This window comes from Oncorhynchus keta, chromosome 18, assembly GCF_023373465.1.
Source record: "Oncorhynchus keta strain PuntledgeMale-10-30-2019 chromosome 18, Oket_V2, whole genome shotgun sequence".
NCBI lineage: Eukaryota > Metazoa > Chordata > Actinopteri > Salmoniformes > Salmonidae > Oncorhynchus > Oncorhynchus keta.
The window spans coordinates 32,832,373-32,839,670 of record NC_068438.1 but is presented as its reverse complement, the minus strand read 5'-3'; positions in this window follow the sequence as shown (position 1 = coordinate 32,839,670).

The window sequence follows — 7,298 nt, the reverse complement described above, 5'->3', positions numbered from 1 at the left end:
GTATGGTGTGTATACAGTAATGTGCATAATGTTTCTGCCATGGTATGTTTGCAGTTTTGTGCATGATGTTTCTGCTATGGTATGTTTACAGTAATGTGTATGGTGTGTATACAGTAATGTGCATGATGTTTCTGGCATGGTATATTTACAGTAATGTGAATTATATTTTTGCCATTGTATGTTTACAGAAATTTGCATGGTACTGTATGTTCACAGTAATGTGAATAATGTGCATCATTTAGTATTCCGAATGTGACCTTGAGCTCATCAACACTGAATTAAGGACATAGATCATGCATGAGCTTGGTGTAGGTTGAACCCAGCGTTATTCATTTATCAGGATTGAGTTACCCTAAACCACAATCCTATTCCATAAATACATGCAACCAACAACAGCTGAACAACGGCTCTGCATATATTGTGTTGTATGTACTCCTGACTACACAATTCATTTACCTGCGGGGACAATAACGTTGTAATTCAATTCAAATTGAAACGGAGCTGTATTTCACACGATTATTGCATTTGCATCACATCAAAATAACAGTTTGACAGTTTGACTGTGATGTGAATTGAACTCTTGAGTTGCTTTGAAGGGGTCAAAGGTCGATGTCTGAAATGTTTTATCACCCCTCTGATAAGATCAAAATAACACTATTATCATCGGAACTTTCACCCCATCATTGCCACGCAACTGAGTAAAGTCTCACGGAAATGAAATGTTGTCATGCACCTGAGTAAGTGTTTCTTAAAACTAGTGCTGGCTGAGTAGCCTTGCTCTTCCTTCATTATGTAAAAGCCTACAGAATGCAGAATCCAATTACTTAACCCACAGCATTGCCCTGAGGCAACCCATAAAGATTATGTGTGTGGGGGTAAAAGATAGTTTTATATTATTGATACATTATCAAATAGACAAAATCTTCCAAAATAGGGTAATCCAAAATGATTGCAGTAGAGGGTTGATATTTATTACTGTGCCTTGCAAAAGTATTCACCCCCCTTGGCGTTTTTCCTATGTTGTTGCATTACAACTGTAACGATCTGAGTGGGTGAGGAGTCAGGCGCAGGAAGCAGAGAGTTCAGGTGAGTGCTATTTTAATGTACAGAGAAACGGCGAACATAAGCCAACCCTCACGAACACACAGGGCGTAATGAACAAACAAATGCCCCAAACAGGGGGACTTAAACTGTCCAGGGAAAACCCACAAAATGGGAAAACACAAAACCCATAGACGTGTACACAAGTACACCAAACAGACGGTCACAATAATTAATCCCGCACAAGGAACCAGGCGGGCCGGCTGACTAATAAAGCCTTACTACTAACTATCTAACTCAAAACAGGTGCACTCAATAAACACATAAGGAGGGGGAGGAAATAATCAGTGGCAGCTAGTAGGCCGGCGACGACGAGCGCCACCCGAACGGGAAGGGGAGTGTCCTTCGGTCGGAGGCGTGACAACAACCTGTAATTTAAATAGATTTTTATTTGGATTTCATTTAATGGACATACAAAAAATAGTCCAAATTGGTGAAGTGAAATGAAAGAAAAAACTTGCTTCAAAAAATGTTTTAAAAAACGGATAAGTGGTGTGTGCGTATGTATTCACCCCCTTTATTATGAACCCCCTAAATAAGATCTGCTGCAACCAATTACATTCAGAAGTCACATAATTCGTTTTTAAAAGTCCACCTGTGTGCAATTTAAGTGTCACATGATCTGTCACATGATCTCAGTATATATACACCTGTACGGAAAGGCCCCAGAGTCTCCAACACCACTAAGCAAGGGGCACCACCAAGCGGCGCCATGAAGACCAAGGAGCTCTCCAAACAGGTCAGGGACAAAGTTGTGGAGAAGTACAGATCAGGGTTGGGTTATAAAAAAATATCCGAAACTTTGAACATCCCACAGAGCACCATTAAATCCATTATAAAAAAATGGAAAGAATATGGCACAACAAACCTGCCAGGAGAGGGCCGCCCACCAAAACTCCAGGCAAGGAGGGCTTAATCAGAGAGGCAACAAAGAGACCAAAGATAACCCTGAAGGAGCTGCAAAGCGCCACAGCGGAGATTGGAGTATCTGTCCATAGGACTACTTTAAGTCGTACACTCCACAGAGCTGGGTTTTATAGAAGAGTGGCCATAAAAAAAGCCATTGCTTAAAGTATTCACCAAAAGGCATGTGGGAGACTTCCCAAACATATAGAAGAAGGTACTCTGGTCAGATGAGACTAAAATGGAGCTTTTAGGCCATCAAGATAAACGCTATGGCTGGCGCAAATCCAAAACCCCTCATCTCCCCGAGAACACCAGCATCATGCTGTGGGGGTGTTTTTCATCAGGGACTGGGAAACTGGTCAGAATTGAAGGAATGATGGATGGCGCCAAATACAGGGAAATTCTTGAGGGAAACCTGTTTCAGTCTTCCAGAGATTTGAGACAGGGGTGGAGGTTCCACTTCCAGAAGGACAATGATCGTAAGCATACTGCTAAAGCAACACTTGAGTGGTTTATGGGGAAACATTAAATGTCTTGGAATGGCCTAGTCAAAGCCCAGACCTCAATCCAATTGAGAATCTGTGGTATGACTTAAAGATTGCTGTACACCAGCGGAACCCATCCAACTTAAAGGAGCTGGAGCAGTTTTGCCTTGAAGAATGGGCAACAATCCCAGTGGCTAGATGTGCCAAGCTTATACAGACATATGCCTGGAGACATGCAGCTGTAATTTCTGCAAAAGGTGGTTCTACAAAGTATTGACTTGAATAGTTATTTAATTTTTTTTCAAAATATTTTGCATCTTCAAAGTGGTAGATATGTTGTGTAAATCTTCACCCCCCCAAAATCAAATTTAATTCCAGGTTGTAAGGCAACAAAATAGGAAAAATCCCAAGGGGGGTGAATACTTTCACAAGACACTGTAGGTGGGCGATTACATTTGCCTATTTCAAATGCGTTATTTTGCATATCCAAACTCCTTGAGACACAGTGGGGGTGGGGTCACAGCTAGGATCTGCCAACAGCAACCATGGAGCAATTAGTACCTTGCTTAAGGGCACATAGACAGATTTTTCACCTGGTTGGCTCAATGGGGGTCGAATTAGCAACCTTACGGTTACTGCTCCAATTCTCTAACCAGTAGGCTACTCGCTGTCCTTGCAGTATCGTGTGCTATAGCCACCCACTTTTTGTTATAGACTGGGCTCACCAGCAACAACTTCTATGCCAAAAATGTATTGTATTGTCTGTTAACCACACGAGGGTAGTATATCATTTTTTACTTGTGCGTGCTCTTCACATGCTCAGACTCTGCAGCAAACACTGGACAAGCCAGAAGCTTCAAATATTTAAACCATTTTATTAAGGCAGTCTGACAAACCTGTAAAACAAATGTAAAATAAAACCTGGGAGACACTATTGATGATGATGAGGTATATTGCACGGGTCATCCCCAAAGCCAGCACTTCCTTTGGTCGCCTTTCCTTCCAGTTCTCTGCTGCCAATGACTGGAACGAATTACAAAATCTCTGAAGCTGGAATCTTATATCTCCCTCTCTAACTTTAAGCATCAGCTGTCTGAGCAGCTTACCGATCACTCTACCTGTACACAGCCAATCTGTAAATAGCACACCCAACTACCTCTTCCCCATATTATTACTTACCCTCTTGCTCTTTTGCACACCAGTATCTCTCCTTGCACATCATCTTCTATCACTCCAGTATTAATGCTAAATTGTTTGTTTTTTTCGCCTCTAGGGCCTATTTTTTGCTTACCTCCCTACTCTTCTACATTTGTACACACTGTACATAGATTTTTCTATTTTTATTTAATTTTGTGTTATTGACTGTACGTTTGTTTATGTGTAACTGTGTTGTTGTTTTTGTCTCACTGCTTTGCTTTATTGTCAGGCATATGTGTGTAGGTGGCAGGGAAGTCAGGCGCAGGAGAGTCAAACGGAGTGTAAAATGGAGTCTTTTAATAATGTCCTAGTAACATGCTCAATAACACTAAACAGGAAAAGAACATAAACAAAATATGGGTACGAAGACCCGACGCGCACCTATACAACAAACAACACTACACTGACAATAAACAATCTCTGACAAAGACATGAGGGGAAACAGAGGGTTAAATACACAACATGTAATGAATGGGATTGAAAACAGGTGTGTGGGAAGACAAGACAAAACCAATGGAAAATGAAAAAAGGATCAATGATGGCTAGAAGACCGGTGACGTCGAACGCCGAGCACCGCCCGAACAAGGAGAGGCAACGACTTCGGCAGAAGTCGTGACATTTATCTTGGTCAGGTCGCAGTTGTAAATGAGAACTTGTCCTCAACTGTTCCTACCTGGTTAAATAAAGGTGAATTATAATTTTTTTAAATGAATGAATGGAAACAGATGTGTTTGAATGCTCCATCATGTTCATATAATCTCAGACATAAATGACTGCAGTTGAAGACCATCCATAGAACGTACTATATGCCAGTGAAACAGAATATCATGCACTCAGAAATGTCATTCCTCTGCTGGAGGTGTAAAACACAAGGGGACATATTTGCATATGTTATGCTCGCTCTTGTGAAGGCTTGCTGCATTCTGGCAAACAGTATGTTCTTTTATCTCAGCATGTCTACAGATTCTCCCTTCTCCCTGTTTTTGTTTGCTTTTAAATGTTGAAACTGGAGATTGTTATCACAAGGAACTGTGTAACCTAGCATTTATAGCAGCTAAGAAATGCATTGCCATTAATTGGAAGGTTGGTTATCCACTCACAATCTAACAATGGATGGCAGAAATGTCAAGTTATGTGTCACTAGATTTGATTTAATACAAGATTAAGGGTATACTGTGCAACTTTCAAAAGGTCTGGATGCCTTATATGGAATACTGTATTACAGACTCCTTGTCTCAGTCTGTAATACAAACATGTTTCAAGCAGACCACCATAGTCCCTGTGCCCAAGAACACTAAGGTAACCTGCCTAAATGACTATCGACCCGTAGCACTCACGTCTGTAGCCATGAAGTGCTTTGAAAGGCCAGTCATGGCTCACATCAACACCATTATCCCAGAAACACTAGACCCATTCCATGGGTATACCGTCCCAATAGATCCACAGATGATGCAATCTCTATTGCACTCCACACTGCCCTTTCACACTTCGGTAAAAGGAACAACTATGTGAGAATGTTATTCATTGACTACAACTCAGCATTCAACACCATAGTGCCCTTAAAGCTCATCACTTAGCTTAGGACCCTGGGACTAAACACCTCCCTCTGCAACTGGATCCTGGACTTTGTGACGGGCCGCCTTCAGGTGGTAAGGGTAGGTAACAACACCGGGGCCCCTCAGGGGTGCATGCTCAGTCCCCTCCTGTACTCCCTGTTTACTCATGACTGCACGGCCAGGCACGACTCCAACACCGTCATTAAGTTTGCCGATGACACAACAGTATTGTTGCCTGATCACTGACAACGATGAGACAGTCTATAGGGAGGAGGTCAGAGACCTGGTCATGTGGTGCCAGGACAACAACCTCTCCCTCAACGTGATCAAGAGTAAGAAGATGATTGTGGACTACAGGAAAAGGAGGGCTGTCGTGGAGCAGGTTGAGAGCTTCAAGTTCCTTGGCGTCCACATCACCAACGAACTAACATGGTCCAAGCACACCAAGACAGTCATGAATAGGGCACAACTAATCCTATTCCCACTCAGGAGACTGAAAAGATTTGGCATGGGTCCTCAGATCCTCAAAAGGTTCTACAGCTGCACCATCGAAAGCATCTGGTTGCATCACTGCCTGGTATGGCAACTGCGCGGCCACTACAGAGGGTACAGCCCAGTACATCACTGGGACCAAGCTTCCTGCCATCCAGGACCTCTATACCAGGCGGTGTCAGAGGAAGGCCCCATCAATTGTCGAAGACTCCAGCCACCCTAGTCATAGACTTTTCTTCTGCTACCGCACGGGAAGCGGCACCGGAGCACCAAGGCTAGGTCCAAGAGGCTTCTAAACAGCTTCTACCCCCAAGCCATAAGACTATAAACATCTAATGAAATGGCTACCCAGACTATTTGCATTGCCCCCCTCCTATTTTATGCTGCTGCTACTCTCTGTTATTACCTATGCATAAGTCACTTTAATAACTCTATTCACATGCATATACTACCTCAATTACCTCAACTAACCGGTGCCCCCGCACATCGACTCTGTACTGCTGCTCTTTATTTATTTGTTACTTTTATTTCTCATATTTTTATCTTTAAAAAAATGTGTTGGTATTTTTCTTTAAAAAATAAAGGAGAGCCGCACACAATAGGAGCTCAGATGCAAAAATATTTATGTCCAACGTTTGGACAGACAAGCTCTCTTCATCAGGGTATAATTTTTATTTATTTTTTATTTCACCTTTATTTAACCAGGTAGGCTAGTTGAGAACAACTTCTCATTTGCAACTGCGACCTGGCCAAGATAAAGCATAGCAGTGTGAACAGACAACACAGTTACACATGGAGTAAACAATTAACAAGTCAATAACACAGTAGAAAAAAAAGAGGGGAGTCTATATACAATGTGTGCAAAAGGCATGAGGAGGTAGGCGAATAATTACAATATTGCAGATTAACACTGGAGTGATAAATGATCAGATGATCATGTACAGGTAGAGATATTGGTGTGCAAAAGAGCAGAAAAGTAAATAAATAAAAACTGTGGGGATGAGGTAGGTGAAAATGGGTGGGCTATTTACCAATAGACTATGTACAGCTGCAGCGATCGGTTAGCTGCTCAGATAGCTGATGTTTGAAGTTGGTGAGGGAGATAAAAGTCTCCAACTTCAGCGATTTTTGCAATTCGTTCCAGTCACAGGCAGCAGAGTACTGGAACGAAAAGCGGCCGAATGAGGTGTTGGCTTTAGGGATGATCAGTGAGATACACCTGCTGGAGCGCGTGCTACGGATGGGTTTTTACCATCGTGACCAGTGAACTGAGATAAGGCGGAGATTTACCTAGCATGGCCTTGTAGATGACCTGGAGCCAGGGGTCTGGCGACGAGTATATAGCGAGGGCCAGCCGACTTGAGCATACAAGTCGCAGTGGTGGGTAGTATAAGGTGCTTTAGTGACAAAACGGATGGCACTGTGATAAACTGCATCCAGTTTGCTGAGTAGAGTGTTGGAAGCAATTTTGTAGATGACATCGCCGAAGTAGAGGATCGGTAGGATAGTCAGTTTTACTAGGGTAAGCTTGGCAGCGTGAGTGAAGGAGGCTTTGTTGCGG